Here is a 21843-nt window from a genome sequence, read left to right as displayed (position 1 = left end):
GGTACTGAATTGAATTGAAAAGGATGCTAATTATTGTCCTGTGTGAGGTTTAATACAGGGTGGGTACCAGGGTTTCATGTCTGTTTATTATCAAAACAGCTCAGAGATTCAAAACACATGCTTTCCCAGACACAGTGAAAACAACACAGCCCTGTGTGCAAGGGAAGAACAGTTTTACAGCTGTGTACCATAGTTTGCCAGGACTTTTCTCTTAAATCCCAATTGTTCTTTATTCCATCTTTCTTTGTTGTGAACATGGTGTGGGAGAGACATGAGTGGATAATGAACACACCATGGTTCTTACAATACTTCCATATGGCCTATAAATAGTTGCAGTTTGCATGATTTCTCGTTAATACTTAGGGGTAATAATTTATTTGTGTGGATAAGCATTTCATGCATAATACATAGGGCTGAGATTGTCTGTGTTTATTTGTCATATGGAGCAGTGAGTAAGCTTGTTTGTGTGATTGACTCCAGAAAAAAAGACCAGATGGCTATCAGTAATTCCCTTTCTGTTAGGCTGCTATCCTAACAGAATCTGAGTTCCTGTGATGGTCAAGACTCTGATTCTTCTTTTCTGATGCACAGGTGTGCTTTGACAGAAGAATTTTTCAAGCCTTCAAGTAGGAACACAACACAAAGTACGTTTAGGGTTGAAAGTGCTAAACTCTTCTTTATCCAAAGCATTGTGAGGGTCTGGAACCAAAGCACTCAGCCATGTTGCAGTAGTCAAGTCTATGGGATCCTTCCAGAAACAGCTGGAGGAGATCCTTGGATCGATAGGTTGTTAGGCGACCGAATGAGCAACATGGGACAAACAGGCAAAGGCTGTTCCTCTACTTTTACAGCATTTCTTAAATACTTCTGTTTTTAAAACAGATCTTGACAAATAGCAACACCCAGCAATGCAGTGTTAATGGAATGTTAACTGAGAAGTTAGGCACTGGACATTTTGGATTCACCTTCTTTGTTGAGGGCCAGGCTCCTGGCTGTAAGACAAGGAGGACATACAAAGAGGAAGATACAGTAGGTTGGAGGAAGAGGGATGTAGAAATATTAATGCAAGGAAGAAAGATGGGCATGTTATGACACTCACAGCTCTTCAGGAATTTACATCATGGAGGAAGCAGAGGTGAGATATTGGTTGTTTTAATCTCTCTTGAGCTTTCATTCAAATACACGAAGTGGTGTTACAAAACAAGAATAAAACACAAAAGAGTTGTAAATACAAGTAAAATACAGCTATATTTTATCATAAATTGATTTCTGGAAATCATTAAGCACTAAATTCTTGTTTGAGGTTTCAACAAAGAGCATTTAATTCTTTAAACATGTTAATCACAAACACAAATTTACTTTTCTCTTGAAGCTCAAGCTGAAATTGGAAATTGACCACATAAAATGAAAATATAATACATATTTCTGAAGTGACTTGTGAAAAAAAGATAAAAGCCAAAAAAGTTAATTAACTACCCCTGGAAAAGCTCTTCTCAAGAAGAGACTGCCGCACAAGTATAATGGATTTTCTTGACATGAAATTTGTTCTGAAGTCACTGCTGCACTTAAAAAAAAGGGTTTACAAAGCTGATGAAAAAACTGACAATGCTTGATGTGGAGTTGCCAGGCAACCATGCAATTATCTTAGGATTTTTTGCTCACAGAAAAGAAATTATTTAAAACTTAATAGGCTGCTTTACTGTTAATGTATATGTTACAGAATTTGAAAATTAAATCCAGTTTGCATATATCATGTCCTCAATGTGTAATGTTTAGAGCAGATGGTAAAAAGCTTTCATTTTACCTTGAAATACCCCCGTTAATAAATATTTAAGTATTTATTTGAATGAAATTTACATTGTAGGATTTACTCCAAAAACCACTTCAGGTTTCAATTTCAGTTACTTGTATTACAGATCTCATTCTCACTAACATATCTGGTTGATTTTGTATTTTTTATTTATCTCTCAAGTACAACAACACTCTGAATAGTAATAATAATTCCTTGCTAGGCAGTATTGGATTTGCAACACCGGTACTTGAATACAAGGACAGAGTTTGATCATCACTTGAAGGTCAGTCAGTGTCCTGTGGAGTGATCTGAAGGAGACAACTGCACCTCTGCATTTTGAACAGGGTCATCCCCTCCTCCGTCACCACACAAGGGCCCTCGTTTTGGAATTTGTGGGGAAGAGTCTCACTTGCTGGTCCATTAACAACTCGAAGTTCCCCTTAGACACAACCCCATCCCCAGCACTGCTCCAGCCTAGTGTCAGGAACAGTTCTTTCCGGGCCCTATGCGGACGACACGATCCGAAAGGTGAAGAAACAATAGGGAAAAATATCATGCAGGAGTCGGTCAGGAGACAGGGGGGCGTGTCCAAGGTGAGCAGGTGTCCAGGGGAAGTGAGTCCGGGGCAAACAATCCAAGCATAAATCCAAAAGGGAAATCCAAAACGGAAGGCAAAGTCCAAGACCAGGGGATCCATCCAAAGTAGTTAAAACCAGAACCGGGTCGGGACCGGCGGGACAAGGAATCAGGAACAGGAAACTAAAACCATAACGGAGCCAGACGCGGCAGGACCCCGGGCTCTCACGAAACGGGATTCAATGAGAAGCCCCGAGCAAACGCCTGCGTCTGGCTTTAAAGGTGGAACTAAAGAGGGGCTGGAATAAGGAACAGGTGTGGGGAATGGGACAGAACGAGGAAGGGCTGGAGCGCCCTTAAGAGGAGGAGTAACGATCGTGACACCTAGCTTATCTTCTGAGCCTGACGAGTTACTTCAAGGTGGAATGGCGGCTGTCATCAGACTACGCCAGGACAAACAGTTCCTGAAAAGATGTATGAAAGAAAATTGATTAGAATTATAGCTGGCACAGAAGCGGATCCCATGGTGCTGTGGGTGTTTTGCGTGGGTTTCCTCCGGGAGCTCCAGTTTCCTCCCACAGTCCAAAGACATGCGGGTCCAGTAGTTTACGTGGCTTCTGGGAAAACAGGCTCTGGTGTGACCGTGTGTGTGTGGGTATCTGTGTGCCTGGCTTGCGTTGGACTGCAGTCCCATCCAGGGTGTAGCCTGCCCTGTGCCCGTTGCTTGCCAGGATAGACTCTGGCTCCATCACGACCCTAAGCTGTTAGAAAATGGATGGATGGATTGCTTGGACGTCAAATCTATGGGGAAGAGTTAGGATCTGTACCCACAGTATCACTCCTTTACTTGCACTGTCAGATTTGTTTGTTTGGTTTTTTTTATGATATTTTTGCTTTGTATTGAACTTCATGCGAGTGCTAATAGGCTTCCTCTAATTTGCTAACTGGCTAATGCAGCCTCTCGAGAACATTCTAAAAGCATTTAATGCATTCTCAGAAAGCAAAGTCAATGCCAGCGGAGAGTGTGGGATAAATGGCCTGTTATTTGCAATGCCACAGAAGGACAGGCACGTGGAAAGTCCTGTTCCGTGCACAGCTAACGTGCACAGCCGTCGGTTCCGGTAAATAGCTTTCTGCTGAGTTATCTCCAGTTCAGGCCCATGATCCAGCACTTAGTCAGTCTGTATCACCCAACTCATAGTTACTGAGCCTGCTAGCGAAAGACACATAAAGCACAGGCCTTTCTGCAGGAGTCAGTGCAGAAGCTCTTCTCCACTTAGTTGATATGAATGAGGAGTCTCCTAAATGGCTTTTTTTATACTATTAAAATACAATAAAATTGAACTCTTCCATCCAGACCCCAGGCAAGTGAGCAATGTTGGAAAAGAGCTTCATCACTGGCGTATCACATTATTTTCATTTCGCAGGAATAAAGTGCAAGGAAAATGTGTTCCTTAATATTATAAAAGCATATACTGTATGTCTGAGTAGTATTGTATTGTGCCACAAATATTTGCTTTCTACAAATCTGCAGTTGTTACTGACACCAGTGCTTGGGTCCTGGGTTTGATTGCAGCCTGAGGGTCCTTCTGTGTGGAGTCTCCACGTTTTCTCCAGGTTCTCTGATTTCCTCCCACCTTCCAAGGACATGCTGGTTAGGTCCTGTCTTGTGCCCTGTGCTTCCAAGACAAGCTACTGTATGGATTTCCTTGACTCTTGACTGAATTAAGAAGCTTCCTAAGATATTAACAGCTGGAATATTAGCATTATGTAGATGCTACTTTTCTATTTGTTCATATGCGTAAGTGTGGGATGATCATGGTTCATTCAGCCAGAGAATTTTGGGAACACTTGACTTATGCCAACTGGAATCCTTCTCAAATGTACTTAATACTAACAGAAGTGCATTGAAAATACGATATTCTCCTTAGCGATTCCAGAAGGAATTAAAAATCTTGTTAAATACATGAAGAGTTCGTTTTTTCAGCCTTTAAATCTGATTTTTTTGACCGCAATTATCTTTAAAAAACGGGGTAATTTGCTTTCAGAAACTTTCATAGAAATGGGATCTTGCAGTGCAGTACAAATTAAATTAAGCACATTATTGCAGTGCATTAGACAATTATTCTGTGCAAAGCAAAGACAAGTGATGTGCTTTTGCTCATTTCATTTGAGGCCTCACTTTATCGAAGCGTGAGCCTAGTAGTTAAATTGTTAGTACGAGAGAGACATTCTCCTCTTTGTATCTGATGCACCACCAGGAAACTTGTTCTGTTCGGGAGTTTTAAGATTTGCAGCTCAAGCACTGTGCAGCAGTCTATGAGAGACAGATTAGAATGGGCTCATATTAACCCAAGAGTCAAAAGGCCTCAAGTACAAATCAGGAAAGGAGACGCAGATGGCAAGTTGGGTTGGCGTCACATTTAACTGAAACTGAACTTTGGGGGGGGGGGGGTGTACAGTACACTGTTTGGAAGGAAGCAATTTCTGACCATTTCAATCACCAGGAGTGTAGTTTCCAGTTGGCAGCTGGACTGGGGTTATGATCTTGGATACGGATCTGGCCCTGGAGGGCCCCAATCTAGTTATTCTTACAGGACTGATCTTACAAAATGCTTAATGACTGTTACATCCCTTCCCAACATCTGTAGTTAAGCCCTTATGACTCGGCCGACTGTATGTCATTCAGCTGATTTTGTTTAACAAGCTATCAGTGAATCTTGACGTCAGTAACTGACATTTGATTTGAAATACTGCGTAGGACGGCCGCTGCCAACAGGCGAACTTCACAGGATTTATTTCAGGCGTTGATAAATTTGTAATTTTTTTAAACTCAGCCTGCCAAGAAAAAAACAGAAAGGCATCAGCTTTTAACTTTCCTGCTTAGAGTTATAGTAACAAACGGCGATTTCCCACTTCTTAGTGACGGCGTGAGGAAGAAAACATCAGCACAGGAGCAAAACATAGGAAAAGCTAGACGCTAACACGAGGGTCAAAAGTGGACACCTATAAAAACCTCTTAGTACCACGGAGCGGAAAAAAAATAACATAATATTGTAGCGATATGCTCCATCATTTCGCTCCCCCAAGAATGGACTATTCCTGTGCCTTTTCCACTTTCCCTTCTTGATCACCTCTTTCCCGTCTTTCACGCCCTATAAGGACTGAGAGACGCTGTCTCTCCTGCTTTTCGATCAGAAAAGCAGTGTCTCAAAGTATGAGGAACAGAAACCCACAGGGAAAAATGGCCTCCTCAACTCCTTACATCCACGAGATGACTTAAACACGCCAATCATCGCAATACTGTTTATCATGACGAGATCACATTAAAGGCACTGCAGAGAATGGGGAATGTGGCCCTGAAGATCATCAGCCGTGGTCTCACAGAGATTAAACAGCTCTATGAGGACCGCTGCCGTGGTAGAATTTGGGCCATCACAGAGGACAGTCACCACCCTGGCACTGGGCTCTTCATCCCACTGCGCTCAGGCAGGAGATACAAGAGCATACGGTCACTTACCACCAGATTCTGCAATAGCTTCTACCCACAAGCAGTGCGATTGGCCAACACATTTGGCCATGCCCCACGGACCACACCTACACCATCTACCTCATTATGATTTATTTATTGCACATCTGCAGTCATTATTTACATGTCTGCATTGTTTACATTCAAACTGTTTACTTGTACATTGTCTACTGTTTGTTTGTATATTGTCTTGATGCACTGTCTGCACTTTGTGTTTTTACACTTTTTTAACAATCGAGAGACTTTCTGTAAGTAAGAATTCCATTGTACCAGTACATGTACCGGTTACATATGGCAATAAAGTTCAAGGTCAAGTTCAAGTTATTGCGCCACAATAATTGCGTTTTAACAAGATAAGTAATAAGGTATCACCCCCAACATAAGTCCCCTGCAATAAATCCATCACTCAGCTGTGGGAGCCAGCTCTAGAAGACTCAAGTGGTTCAGGTCACTCAATTGTATTTTGAGGGAATAAAACTGCAGTATTTCCCCGTTTCCTAACCCAGACTGAGAGTCCTGTGCGAACTGATGAAGCCCTCAGGTGCCACCTATCAAGATTTGAATGAAAAACCCGGAAAAAAAAAAGCACAGACAAAAACGTTTTGCTGCTTTATCCGTAAAAAAATACTTGTTTACACACCAGAAGCCACACTTCATCAGCATGAGGTTTTCTACAGTCTGTGAGGCCTTTTGTTTTTGGACTACTGCAAAAGGTGCGGGAAAAGCATTTCAGGTGGAACTTTGCTGCCCTGTTTGACAGCTGTGGTAAAAGGAAAAGGAGGTCAAACAGCTTTTCTTCAGTTACCACCCAAGCAAATTTGAAATTATTCAAAGGCGCGTAAAGTATTCCCGAGTAGTCCTACACCCACTCCCGTTTGCGTGTTTTTGCACTGATTAAATTTGTCTGAAAAGAAAAGAGAAAGACGTTTTTAGACAGCGTCTCTTACGCGCCAGTTCTCCTCTGTCCTTGAGGCGGTTTTGTACTAATGCTGTCATTTTGTGGCAAAGACGGGCTAACATTAGAAGATGTTTTAAAGTGCATTTCTGTTTTGACAGAGCCTAAAATTAAAGCTCCCATTTAAAAAAAAAGTCCATGATTCCAAAACACTTCAAACTTTTTTTAAATTAAAACTTCGATTGCAATCCCTCCCTGTACTTACGGAAGAGGGAAGGGTGAGGGGTAAAGATGGCGTTTTAAAATGATTGCAAAAAAAAAAACGTGTGAAATTTAACATCCGTGGTGGACGTGTGTTGCGTGCAGGTGCAGACGGCAGAGACCTGTGTGCATGTTGTAGTGGTCTCACAACTTACCGTCTGTTTTTAGAGTTTTTATCAAAGTTACACACGAGGTAGTAAGAAATTAACTGCCTTATGGACGGCTTCTGTAGGTCAAAACTGGTTTGGTTTGGTTTGGTTTGCGGTGACGAGCTTCCCCTATTAGTAATCGATTACTTAATTGAGCATGTACAGTATTGTTCGTTCTTATTCGCTCCATTTCGGCGACGCATTTACAGGATCTGGTCAATAAATTTGTGTTTCATAGATGACCAGGATTAAGGTAAGGTAAGGCTGTTCTTTTAATATTTCAGCGAACACCCAGCACAAGCGGCGCTGTAGTGAAAGAGGCAGGAGACGGTAGTGTACGGGTGTGTGGGTCACTGGGAAAGGACAGGAACAGCAGGTGGGAGGCCAAGAGGGACGAGAGAGAGGGGGTAACGATGCGTTTGTATTATAAATTCCCAATATTTAGATGTTGAATTGATTGTGTGTGCTTTGGCACCACTGTGATTTATTTTACCGGCCGTGCCAGTAAAAGTTGTTTGAATTTCGTAAAACTGCTGGAGCTGCTCAGCTTGGGGGTTTGGCACCAGAGATGGAAAGGAAAAGCCCACCCCACCCCCAATTTACAGAGAGGGGAAATGAGTCCGTAAATTAGCAAGCTTCAGAGACTCCCAGTCCGGGAGCGGGACGCTATAATATTGTGGCGCCCTCGCCTGGCGTTGCGCCCGAAGAGCGCTCGGCTGAGGTGCGCGGCGCGGGGCAGGATGGGAGGGACTGAGGGCTCCTGGCCAGCGCGGGTTGCACATCGGTTGTGGGCTGTCGGGCTGTCGGGCTGTCATGGAAATAGTTATCCCCAGTTTACATCCTTTTTATACCTGTACCCGCTTAATCACTCTATTCCTTTGTACCTGTACCCCAAGTGACCCTAGTGTGTTCCAGCTTGGTTATGTAACGCTACGGGGGTTCAGGCGGGCGCCCTTGCGTCACTCAGCAGGGACCCAGCCCGGTGAGCTAAAGAGAGATCTCTCTACAGCCCAGTAGTCCTGCTATCACAGGGAAGGGCGGCGACGTCACCGCTCTGGTAAGCCGGCTCTTACACGCCCTGATGGCCGTATGCGTTACAGTTATAATCGTTTTTGTTTCCAGCTGTCTTTACTGCAGTGACGGTAATAGAAATCGGTAATAGAGAGCGGTTTCAATTCTAAAAAAGCATGAATTCCTGTCTGCATTCTCGCCGACCCCGTCTCGCTAAAATGAATTTTGTGTAGGTCGCGCTCACAGTGAATCCCGTTAAACTGTCTGCACACCCCAATCCCTGATTTGCAAAAAACAAAATCTGGTTTTAACTGACTATCCCATGCAGTACCAATGATAGCTATTAAACTAGGCAACATTAACAAGCCAGCTGAGTAATGCTGTTAATTTAAATAAGGCCTCACCATCTCTTGTCATCTAATCCAATTTTAATTTTTATATAATTATGCTTTTGATTTACACAACAAATAAACAAAAACTAAATATCTGCCTTAACTCTGGGGACTCCAAAATAATTTTAAAAAATCTCCTTCCATTATCCAGGCAGGTGTGGGCAGGAACATCTGTTCAGTGAAGGAAGAATGAAATCTGACAAGTTGGGTGCTGTTGTTCTCTTTGTACTTATTTTTCCCAATTAATTATTTGAGATGACTAAATTCTTCTGCTTTTATTTAGTGTGTGAAAATCAGCAGTCTGCGTTCATTAAGGCTTCCTGATTTCTCTCTTCTCATTCTGTTATCTTCATTCAAAGCCCATTCGCAATGTTCGTTTTGGGGTTCAAGTTTAAGAATTCCAGGGGCGTGCCCACCTTCTCCCATATTAGAACAGTTTGCCCTGAATGCTGTGTGAATCATTTAGCACAAAGATAGAGGCGGAATAATGTACAGTGTAGAGCAGTATGCAGTATAGTACTGAGCAATTGAGTGTGCACCCCAGATTCATACTGCCATCTTGGGGTACCTCTGACTGCTACTGAGACACTGCTGACATCACCCCCAACAATCCAAGAGGCTGTTCCCCCAGTAAAAGAGATGTTGAGAACTCAGGTACAGTAAGTGCCCTGCTTTTTTCTTGAAAAATATACCCTGGGAATCTGGTACATTTACAGTTTTTTCATGTAGTTTAATCATGTTTTTACTGTCCTTTTACTACCTAGAACCATAGATGTGCGCTATTAAACGTTTCCTGAAGACAACTGTATCCCAGGGTGCCGGGGTCTTTCTGTGGTCTAGTCCAGGCACAATCTGTGCAAGCGTTCTGTGGTAACATTTCACAAGATTTTGAGAAAAAGTTCATTAGAAACTCAGAACTCTGTCACACATATGTGAAGCGTGCAGGTTCTCCTAAAATAAAATAAAAAATACAACTGAACCCCTTTTTCCATATTATTTGTAATAAGACAGTTAAAGGCTCTGGGCAATTTGTGGGTGTGCTGTATAGTTAGTTGAGGTGGGAGTTCTTTGATTTTCGAGATAATGAAAGGCTTTATGAATCTCCAGCTGCAATAAGTTTCTGAAATGGCCACGCGGTATAAATAGAGTTGATGGACGAAAAAATGGCTCCAGATGACAGAAAGGCTAATGTGCATAAACCGTTGGCTCCTTTCTTCCGTCCTTATGAATAAGCACAAGGGAGTTAGGAGACGGATTTGAGCAGAAGTCCAATCTTTCAGCTTTGCTGGCTCTCTTAATGAGACATTCGCAGTATTTATACTCGTGCATTGGTGATGAATCTGTAGGATAATGAATATAATGATTTTCTGCTGCTACTTGGTAACTGTATGCCAGTAAGAGACATAATTATCAGATGTGTGTAAATGCCACTCTTGATTGGAGGCTTCCTTGTTCTCGGCTAGATTGGCTATGTACTCCATTAAAAGGCAATGCTTCATATTCACTTTGCTTTAATGTCCTGCATCTCAAATTCTGAATGGATAGAAGCTGCTGTCATAGGATCAGGCCCTCAGAGACACCGGCGCTCCAGCAGGGGCAGAGATTCTTTTAGAAGCCATGAACCTGAGCTGGCCTCTCATTGATCAATTTTGACAAAAGCATTTCTCTCTCATGTGCCTGTCAGTCCAAACCTGCGGGGAACATGTGCCGCGATGGTAGGATTGCACCCGCGTCCGACTCTAGGATTAGTTTAAAAGTCAGAGTAGGGGTAAGGGGTAGGATTTAGGATTGTGGTTTGAGTTACTGTAAGTGTATTCTCAGAATTAGTCGGGTACTCACCACCACGGACCACTAGGTAACAACTGAAAATCAAGGAATTCGGAAGAAAAGCATTTTGTGACTGATCACCCGCTTTTTTTTTGATACACCCACCACCTTTGCAATCCCCCGTTTTAAGATTCAGCATCACAGCTCCATGCTTCCCTGACATACCCACCTGTCAGAGTAGTGTATGTGGTGCACACTGCAAGCTCTGTCGCACTGTATAGGAGAGTCAGTGCTGAATGGAGGAGAGGTGTGTCTCTCACTGATCTCACTGCAAGATTGCAGGGGCCCAGCAAGGCACTGGGTACACTGTTTAGCCAAGACGACACTGGCTGACTAATGTCCATTCAGCCCTGGTTGTGTTCTGGCAGACTTGCAGACCCCCCGTGCCAGTCAGCCAGTGGTATGGCCTAGGCTTCAGCAGGCAACATCTGGGCCACAGGGCTGCTTGTCTCTGATGTTGATGGCCTGGCTATCACCCATCCATTCTCCATACTGGGTCACAGCAGCAGACAGTGAGCACACAACAGCATGCTAGTCCATTGCAGAGCCTGCACACAAATTCATTAAGGTTCTTAAGACAAGATGTGATTAGCTTTCAGCATAGTATGGCCACAAAGGTACAGACGGACCATAGAACGATTGTTTCCTATTCTGATCTCCATAGATAGGAGCACCAGAAGCTCATCAGAGGTGGAATTTAGCCATCTTCCTTACAGCCCTTTTTATAGGATGCACATTATGTATTAGCACTTGGGGCATTAACACAGTATCCAAATTGGGGAAGAATCTACTGTACCTTTTTGCTCATCATCACCAGCTCTTTCCAGTCCGCCACCGTGCTGGAGGATGGCGTCTCTTGTTGGCGGTGCTCCTGCAGGCCTCCCTGCTGGTCTGCGGCTCTCGCTGGGCTGCGCCCCAGGACCTGCGCTGCCCAGTTCCGGGCGATGTACTGGACCGAATGGGCACAGGGAAAGCACCGCTCTGGGCTGGCACCTCAGTCCCTTGTCATTTCCCTCCTGCAGGGCTCGGGAATCCAGTGAGCAAACTGTGTGGGGGAAGGAAAAGACGAACAGATGGTCATGTGAACCTGAGCTACACAGCTAATTCTGTTACAAAGCATTACTGCCACTGATCTCAGAAACATTACCTTAACTGAATATCTAATCATCAGTCCCCCTGAGGCAACAGAGGACTTTTCTCCCCTCCCTAAAACAGAAAACAAATAACCTAATTAGGCCTCTCAGTGTAGGTCCCTTGTTTTGCGTCAGTAACACGTCCATGAGTAATAACCGCTCTACGTGACTGCGTCAGTGATGGGGAGAAATTATGAGAATATCGTCTCGGATGCCGATTCTTCCAAACTTGTTTCTTGCCAACAAATGCGCGGCCTTTGCTATTCTTGTTTTGGGGGGCTTGGCAAACAAAGGTTGTTGGGTTTTATGTGCTCAGCACTGTGTTCTGTCTCTCCCCAGAGTGCTAAGGTTGTACACTGCCTTGAATTTGAAACTAGGTAGGCTGCTTCTCCAGTCTGCTTCTTTCTTTAAAACTTACCTAAGAGTCCTTGTACTGCTCTTTGTGAGAAGACAATGTTCCGGCAGCTTCACATGCCTGCCCATGTGGTTTCCGAAGGCAGACGCAGCCAAGTGTGTAATCCAGCGAGCTGCAGTCTTGTTTAACTCCACAAGAGTGGAATTTGGGAGAGAGCCTTAAAGGGGGTATACATGCCGCTGTGCACTTTGTTTTGGAAGCTGTAATAGTCACAACTGTTTAAAATTTCAAGCTGAGCTCTTGCAAGCAAGAGACGGTCGATGCACAGCAGGCTCACGAAAATTAAATCTTAATTCAGTGGAAAGGGGGCTGGTACTGTTAAAGTTGGACATGTGCCAAGTGTGCCTCACACCCTTTTTTTACTTCCTGATGCTTTATGAAAGTAAACCTTAGTAGATCTGCCTGGCAATATTGTATCATGCGTTTTCTGTGTAATCACTAATTTACCTTCTTCTAGCTATATATATATTTTCACCCTGCAATGCTACAGCAGTCTGTGATCAGGTGACGGTTTACTCCAGTAAATGTTCATGAGGGTAAAGTCTCTCAGATCTTAAAGGCTTCTGATGAATTGCTAGCTATGCTATTAAACAATCTAGTCATAAGAAGTACATTTCCGCTCATGTACTGTAGAAGGTGAATCTGCTATCAGCTCTTGTTAAGGGCAAATAGTTTGGACCTCCTCATCCTCTTCCATCTTTGTTGTGTTGCTTTGTTTTAACTTAATTCTCAGTGTTAGTTTTGCACTTATATAATAGCAAATTGTGCACCAAAATAATAAAAAAATAAGAACAGAACACAAGCAAACTGCCCATCCAGAAAGAAATGCATCTTATTTGATATCTTCTGCACACGCACTCTGAATTCTCCAGGAGTTATTTGTACCCAAGAAACGTCGCTGTCTGTCCTTTTTTTTTTTTGCCATCACACCAATTTGTCTCAGTCTAGCAGAACTTGTCATCTGCCTGGAGGGTATCTGAGAGGTTTTTTTATTTCCTGAGTTTGTTTTATCTCAACCTCCTGTGCACCTTCTTAAAATGACTGCGATCGCCGCTTCCCCTTGATTATTTCTTTTATCTGAAACACATAAGCTGCTGCCGAGGTGCAGCCGCAGTGAACTGGGACGCCGCACTTGGTGGCGTGACTCTGAGTAAGTGTTGTGAGGTGCCGCTGACTAAAGAGCTGTGAGTGGCGTGCAGCGATGAGCAGAGCTGGCGGAGAGATAAAACACATGGCATGCAAAGTCAAGTCCAAAACAATGTAGCGCACAACACTCCCCCCCCCTCCCTCCCCAGATGAATGACATCCAGCGTGACATTACTGCTCTCTGACCAAAGCAGTGTGTGTCATTAAATACGCAAGACTCATCCCATTTACTCTCTCTCTCTCTCTCTCTCTCTCTCTCTCTCTCTCTCTCTCTCTCTCTCTCTCTCTCTCTCTCTCTCTCTCTCTCTCTCTCTCTCTCTCTCTCTATCATTCAGCCCCTTGCCCTGGGCCCTGCACCCACATGTTGTTTTCACTGAGCCTTTCTCCTTTCCCCTTAACCTTCATTCTGCTACTTCAAGTCTATTCCTTCTTAACGTTTGTTTGCGGTTTCAGCATAAATATGTTACATCCACCCCTCTGTGAAGCTCCTCCCTCCTGCCTGCCCTGCTTCTGTTGCTGAGGACACACTACACTCATGACGCCTGAATGCAATAAGAGATCAGTCCGATCAGGGGCTGCGAGTCTCCTCCTCGGCAATCTGGCATTGCGTTTCCATCCCTGACCCGCCCCGCCCTGCACTTTCGGACCTCCAGCCAGCAGAGCTCTCCCTGCCTGACTCCCATTTTCGGTTCTGTCCTGTTTTCCTGCCTGCCTGATCTTTCCCCGTGGCCTGCCCATGTCCCTGTGTCCTTTGCAGTGCTCTTCCCCCAGTGGTCCAGCCTGCTGCATGCTGCAGGCATCCAGCCTCCTGGCTGTGAAGAGCACAGCGAGGCGCTGCGGAGCTTACATCACACTGGACATGTCCTTCGGCAGGGGTGAGGTGCTCTTGGGGACACAGCATGTTCCCCGCAGTGGGCGTGGCCCTGCCCCCCTTGGGGTGTGTGCCAACGGTGAGGATCGCCTGCTGCGCTGGACTTGTCATCCTCGCGGGGGCGCCCTGGCCCGGCTGGGGACCAGGCGGCTCTGCCCTGCACCTGGGCGCGTGGCACAGCTGCCAGCTCTAGCGCACTCCTGCCTGTTGTTGCCCACCAGACTCTGCTTCGGCCTGCCAGCGTTCTTGCCCACTTGTCCTGTCCTGTCCTGTCCTGTCCTGTCCCAGGGACTCTGCACCAGGGCCCTGGCGCACCTCCGCTGCCCGCCCTGGCATGCTTGGCCTGGTCTCTGGAGTGTGCCAGCCACCACCCCTGGACTGCGACACCCTTGCCCTTGGGCCTGAAGCACCTCCTGGCGTAACAGAAGGGAGCACACAGGAGAATGGCTGTCTTCACTATAGATACAGGGCTGTTTGTAAACAACCTGAACACAGTGTCTTAATAGAATTATGCATTGGTGATATATACAGTAAAAGGCGTTTGGGAGGAGGTCAGTTTCAGAATTCAGAAAGCAGTAGTGGAGGAGTCAAGGTGGCAGTTTTTAAATTTTCTGTGTGCAGCTGTAAAGTTGACATCGGCTGCACATCTCGTTCATTCTTATTTTCACAGCCTAACAGCAGACTGTCAAAACCCACTGTGCTGCACTGTGCTGTGAGAGCTGTGTGCTGTACTCCAGACGTAACGGCCTGTAAACCCCAGTTTGCTCCTCCTGCCCACACAGACCTGCAGAATTACATTAACCTGGCCACTGCAGGCATCTGCAGTATGTCAGACGTGATCTTTCCATTGAGCACTGTGGAGTGGACCAGGAGGAAGAGCTGTGCCCGATGGCGTCATCCTCCAGAGCCAGGTACTACGGGACTCTTAAAGAAGGGCGATGCTGGTGGGTCAGTACAGGAAACGAAGGGAAATACCAGCTGTCACATTCTTTTTCCTCTGACTTACAAGGTGGCCGTGCCATGATCGCATGTCCGTCCATTTTCTGACCAGTCGCCCTCCGGGAAGCAGTGGGCGCAAGGCGAGCAACACCCTGGACTGGACACTCACACGAGGGCCAATTTTCCCAGAAGACAATTGACCTAATAGCATGTCTTTGGACTGTGGGAGAAAAGTGGGTTACCTGGATGAATCCCACAAGAGCACAGGGAGAACATGCAAACTCCATGCAGATAGAACCCCAGGAATTAATGTTTCTTTATTAGCCCTATACAATTTCTTGCATTAGGAATTCGTCTTTTCGCATACCCCAGCTTTTCTCCATGGAGACACAGACACACAGACAGGGAGAGAAGCTTGGGGTCAGAGCGCAGGGTCTGCCATTGTACGGCGTCTCTGGAGCAGCTGGGGTTAAGGGCCTTGCTCAGGGGCCCAACGGAGTAGGATTCCTCTGCTGGCCGCAGGATTTGAACCGGCAACCTTCCAGTTACAGGCGCAGATCCTTAGCCACAGAGCCACCGCTCCAGAATTCAACCCAGATCTTCAGCACTGCGAAGCAGCAATGCTGGCCACTGTGCCACCACGCCACCCATGATCCCACGTTCCTATGCTTATAAGACACTGTGTCAGCAAAATCTGTATGCTTGGCATTGAATACCAAAGAGCAGGTATGAATTTTTTCTGAGAGAGACAGAAAAAATAATGTAACAGCTACTAAAAGTGATAAAACAGCGATACAATGTTGTATCTCAAACACTAGGAATGGGTAGTGTGTGTGTTTTGAGGTATTTTGGGAGAAAAAGATTCAGGGCTGAGTGTAATGTCAGAGAGATGTCATATGACGAGGGTTTAAAGGAACTAAATCCCTTTAGTCATAAACCAGGGTGGTTACGTAGGAGTCCATTTCAAGTATTCCTAATCCTAAGAGATGGCCAAACCAAAAGATTAACTCAGACACGAAACAACACCTTGTAGAACATCGTTAGAAATCAAGAGGAAGTGCATTCAGCACTAATAGCAGAGCTTTGAATGCTTGAAACAAAACTTGCAGTTAATGTGCTGTATTTGGTTGGATCTTACCGCCTGAGATGTAAACTGCTCGATGGAATTTCGGAATTAATAAATCATTCCCGAATAAAACTAGGAAGCTGGCCAAATTGCCACCACTATTATGTAACCATTCTGTCTGAAGCTCATTAGCTGAAACGGCAGTGGGGAAATCAAAATGTTGTCACTGGAGCCTGTGAGAAACAGCACACAGAAGGGCTTGTCATTACCAATATGAATTAAGAAAATGTTTTTTGGGGGGGAGTGGGGTGAGGGGGTGAGTGTTGTATTTCCGAGCCAGTTTTTTGGCGTTTCACATCAAATCATTGAGGCACAAATAATGAGATCATTACACTGCAGATCAGTTGACAGTCTTCCAATCCTAAGTTTTCATCGCTGTAAGCGGGAATTAATTAGTTATCCAATATATCCAAAACAATAGCTGTCACGTCCAATTGCCGTGGAGTCTCAGGACACTCTAGGATGGACACCAGCCACAGCATCATTATTTTTCACAGCTCGTGCTTCGTTTCAAAGATCAGAGCCACAGCTTTCCACAGTCGACCAAGGGACCTCCTCCACGTGTTGCACGTCAGTACAGTGGAGAAAAGAAATATTGGGAGTAAGGGCCATGTCTTTAGAGAAGCAATGCTTAAGTTTATCTCCGAGATGTGTATTCCTATCTTTAAAAATCGATGGATGTCGTCTTATTGAAATGTACTGAAAGATTTATTTCTTATTAAACCCTTCCCATACTGGAAATCCATTGGATTGTGGACCTTAATGGGCCCATTATGATAGCAGTAGCTTCTTAGTTCCTGAGCACTCTTTGAGGGTCGTAAAGAGTCTCATCTATTATTAAATTATTGTCTTGACCACTGTATCACTGTAGCTCCCTGGTTCTGCAAAATCTAAAATTATCACAGCGCCTTTTCATAGCCTGGCAACCTCTGCAATAATGTGTCTCCTCTGCATTATTCAAACCCAAAGCTTTTGCTCTGACCTTCAGTATTATGGCATTACGATATTGTATTTTATTAAAAACATATATCTTAGTAATAAGCAACCTTTCCACACAAATGATAAATTCAATAATCAATCCTTCATTTTCTGCCTCTTGTTCGTCAGTACAATAATAGAATACTGTTGTGCGTCAGTATATTAGTTCATAACTTCACAAAGAAAGATCTAAAATCATGACATGAATATATCCACAACCTGGGAAAAAATCAACTTTGACCTGCGTTCACGGTGCCTAAAATGAAATTTCCGAACAATTTCCAATGCAGTGTTAATTCTGTAATAAATTCTGACAAGGGACACGGCAGGTCACTCGATTTCCCTAATGAAGTTTTGACACTTCAACAACCTGAAATGTTAATGAAAACAGCACTTGGGGCAGTCTTTGAACGTGATGTGTCACCAAAAAGGAGGAGAATTCAACACCCTTTGGCCACAGAAGATGTAGACCCTGACTTGATTTCCAGGCAACAGCTTTCGATGAACTGTGCAGAAAAGTGAACATTTTAAAGTGTAATTTGGTTAATTAGGATTGTTTAAATCTTCTGCTTTTCCCTCTAATCTCTGTTGTTTCTGTTATAGTACCTTTGACTGAAGTGAAGCCCAAAAGTTCAGGACAATTGGTACCAATCACATTCTGTTACAGTGCTCATGAAATTTATAGGTGTTTTCTTGAAAATTGAATTAAGCCAGTTTGGAAGGTGGATGCCCATCTGCAGTGTCTCAAATACTCTGCCAATTAGCAACACTCAGCAAAACAGAGGGCTGTAACCCATCGTACAGTACCTCAGTATGAGAGTGTATCTGCCTCCTGTCTTCACCATTCTGTTCGTCATCTCCATTATCGCTAATGAGCTCCACTTGCCTTGGTCCGGCTCCTTCCATTTCTTAGTGTGGTCATACTGGGGGTCCTGCCTCCTCCAGCAGGCCAGAATACAGAACCTCAAGCCTGGTGGGTCTAGAGGGCACGTGTGCATAAACTTCGTTGTTTCACGATCCTGTCCTGATGACTCGAATGTCTTTGGTCCCAGTTAATGGACTTCTCATGCTGCCCCAGCCCTTCCTTCAGAGGCAGCGTGCTAATGACAGACACGGTCAGTTAGGGAGCTGGCTTTGGAATGAAGACAGTTTTATGTTGCAGCCAAACTCCTTTCTTTCTGTCTTATCCAGAGTTGGATTTGAGCTCCAGTCACCACAAGTACAAATTAGCCACCTAAGCCAGCAAGGCAGATGTAATATCACTGTGATTGAGATGACTTCCTGCAGTCAGCCTGATAGGAAGATGAAATGCAAACAGAAGGTGTGGATGTAGGAGCTCTCAAAAGGTTTTTGAACATTTGTAGTTGTGCGATGAGAACTGATGCTCTTTTTCCCTGAATCTGTGTGTGAAGTGAAGTTCTTATGCCTGTTTACAAGTATGAGTAAAGATGGGACTCTTAATTACATGGGTGTTTGTCTGGTTTACATTTTTTACGCTATGCAAAAATTGTGCTGATGAGGCAGGTGGAACTTGGGACACGTACTGTAGGGTACAAATGCCATGGTGATGAACATTCCCATGCACAGTCATAAACACACAGCAGGGAGGCATCAGAGTGGGCATAGTGCACACCTCAAGAGGAGAATTTTTGCTGTGCCATGACCACTGGTTTTGTGCATTCAGTTGTCAGAGTGGGCTCACTAGCTTAGCAAGCCTGAGACTGTGTGGTTTAGAAAAACTGAAATGGATCACACTGCTGCACAGACATTTTCCATTCCTGAAAAAGGGCCATTATCTCCCTTGTGTTTTACTTATTAAATGCTAAACAGTGCTTTCCGTCTTACAATACTACCAAGTGCACCAACCCTATTAAGATCCAGACAGAATGCAAGTACCATTTATTTATGACAAGTGGCAATGAACTCGCTTGACATAACAAGGATGATCCTCATTCCAAACTGCCTTTCCCTTCCAGCATTACAATGCACGGACTGCAAACGATTTACAAAATGCATGTTTATAAATAAATGCATGTTTTAAATCTATAATTGTATGCTGCCTTTACTAGTTTTTTTTTCGGTGAGCTTGACATACTGTAGCTCCATTGAAATGTCCTTCTATATCTGTGAGTGAAATTAACTCATGTAGAGTCTCCGTTTCAGCAAGCTGAAGGTTCATTTCCTTGCTTTAATGTTAAAAAAAATCTTTTGTACACGTTCTGCTTTCAGGAAGATTCATATGCAAATTGTAAAAAAAAAAAGGTTTCGAAAATTAGTTATTTGCCCTTTAAGTGGTGGGAAAAAAAAGTATCAGTCACAGATAACCCAGGAATCATTGGAAAAGCGAAAGCTTCATGCTGTGTAGGACAAAAGCTTTTGTTATCTCTTTTCAGTGCATAAAGATAGCCCTTTCCATTCTGTTTGACAAGCCATTTACATCAATTAACCTTTATTTTAATGTCATCCATTTTCGATTGCTCGACACTCAGGATCTTGTTATCCGGCACGCAGACCGAACCAATTTGGCCGAAGTTAAAGAGGCAGCCTTCAAATTCATTATTTGGAGATTGAATAATGAAATAACATCTTACAAAAAGGGGGTCACCCTACAGTGGTCCCGTTACCCCCCTGTCTCCACAGGGGAAACAGGGTTGCGCAATAACATCACGGATATTCCCGCGGAGGAGTGTCAAGCCAAGAGATGGAAGATTGGCAGCACAAACGTTTTTCTTTTGGAGGGGCGTTCAAGAGGGTTGGATTTAGCCGTGAGTTTATAAAATGAATGCTTTATACGCTATTCTCTATTATTCAATGGAATAACCATTTATTTTCAAAGGAAAACCAGATTTCTGATGCGTATGGTACTGGTGGACCAGTAGGTGGTGCTCTTCCCTGCGTACCACAATTTCCCAACCAATGCCCCAGCATGGTTGTTCAAGGTTATTGGTCACTCTGCTGTAGGAGGCGCCATCCTTTGAATAAGAGAGGTCCTGCCTGCTTGGCCATTAACTATCACATGGCAGTGTTCAGAAGAGTAAGAAGAAGGAGAAACTTTATTTTATATAGCGCCTTTAAACGTAGCATCTCAAAGAGCTTTACAGTGTGTCACAGTTACAGTGTGTCAACTCTGGTGTCCTGCATACTCCACTCTGGGCTTGAACAATCGGAGTTCCACCTTTAATTCAACTGACGAGCCGCTGGAGCAGAATGGCTGGCACACGTTACCCACATGGGTGCCATGCTTAAGTAATAAACCCCCCCCCAACCCGCTCCTGAATTAACTTTAGGATCCTTAGGGAAGAAGATAATATAACAAGGAATGGGTTTTGTTATTAAAGATCATTTTGTCTTTAAAAACTCAAGTCACAATCGGTTAGCCCAGTTCCTCCTACACAGCAAAACAGCTTGAACTATTAATATAAGATGGTAGTCTGTGATAATACAGGGTGACATGGCAGCAAATGCAAGCCATTACTAAACTGAGCCTCCACGGTAGAAGATTCAGTCTAGTCGTGGAGTATTGGAACTGCGTGACTTCCACGCCACTGCTCATGAAAGTCTTCCCCTTTTTTTCCCCACAGACATCAGCATAATAGTGTACAGTCTGTTTTAGTATTCAAAACCTTGTAAACATGAATAGGCCGTTCTGAAGGCGCGTGTAGCCACGGCAACACAGAGGCGTACGCAGGCGGTTAGTGAGAAGAGGGCATGTTTCTGAAACTGTCCTTCACCCGCACTTTGTGACTGCCAGCGGGCGCCTTCCGGTGTGTGGTCTTCCCTGAGCTGGGAGTGGATTTGCAAGTGTTTTTACCAAGAAGGCAAGTCTTCAAGAAGTTTCACATTTGGAGTTGTTTGTTTTCATGTACCACTGGTAGTTTGTCATGGATTTATGTTCTTGGTCAGGACGTGGAATAAGATACCTGGCTTATGTACAGTGTAACCCTGCACTCACATCCAGAAACACGAAAGCCATGTGTTTCTCTCTTTCTCCTCAGACGTAGCTGACTGCATCTTGCCCCTCTGCGTCGTGCAGGGCCTGAGGCCCAAATCCATCTGAAGGCTCGTGTTTGTGCCAGAAATGGGGATGTTTGGCATTTGTTCGTCACGTTAAGTGCTGTGAATCAGAAGGGGTGCTGGTAAGCGCAAAAAAAGAACTATATTTGTGAGGTATGACAAGTATTTCAAAGTCTGGGTCCCAGAAAAGGCAGTCCAAAGTCCTCTGTTTCCAATATATTTGAATTCGGATTTGAAATAAGGAGCCACTTTCCACTTTAAATTTCATTCAGTTCAATGGCGTTAATCTGCTTATGCTTCATTATTACTGTTTTGTTAAAGCATTTCAATTATTCTCTTTTACCCAGCAGTTACAGCATATTGTGTATCTGTTTTGTGCTTTTGGGAATGCTATAACAAAGTCGCTGCGTGCGAGGAACTAATAATACAAAATGGCTTCAGCACTGTGTATGCGTGCTCTCTTCACAAGGCCCAAACACTTGTACATCTTTATGTCCTCAATCTCCTGGCTACAGGGTACGCAAAACTCGGATGCATTCTGAAGATTCTCAGTTAGCCGGCTCATTAGGCGCGGCATGATATTCAATCCTCTCTCTCTCTGGCTTCTCTTTATCGGGGCCTCCACTCTGAAGTGAGATACCCAAAGGTGCCAGTGAGTGGCTGTAAATGTCAAAGACCTTTGCTCTCCTTCAGTACACAGATGGGAGGCCGTCTGTTTTTTTTTAATTTCCTGTTCACTCCCTCTGTGTTCTCATGACAACGTTATTTACTAGATGAAACCTTGCCTCC

General features: G+C 44.3%; 1 long non-coding RNA gene across 2 annotated transcripts; it reads right to left on the bottom strand.

The window, feature by feature from the left end:
• Nucleotides 1-1155: 1155 nt before the first annotated feature.
• LOC148674159 (uncharacterized) lies at nt 1156-12262 on the bottom strand. Of its 2 annotated transcripts, XR_015935018.1 has the most exons (4): nt 11984-12262; nt 11229-11477; nt 2753-2832; nt 1156-2266 (listed from the first exon to the last, which is right to left on the bottom strand). It is a non-coding gene; the product is annotated as an uncharacterized LOC148674159 (long non-coding RNA). The 2 variants fall into 2 exon arrangements; XR_015935017.1 differs by having other exon boundaries at nt 1156-2832.
• Nucleotides 12263-21843: the final 9581 nt, after the last annotated feature.

The sequence above is a fragment of the Lepisosteus platostomus genome, chromosome 3, assembly GCF_059453375.1.
Source record: "Lepisosteus platostomus isolate fLepPlt1 chromosome 3, fLepPlt1.hap1, whole genome shotgun sequence".
Lineage (NCBI taxonomy): Eukaryota > Metazoa > Chordata > Actinopteri > Semionotiformes > Lepisosteidae > Lepisosteus > Lepisosteus platostomus.
This window is presented reverse-complemented; position numbering and strand designations above follow the sequence as displayed.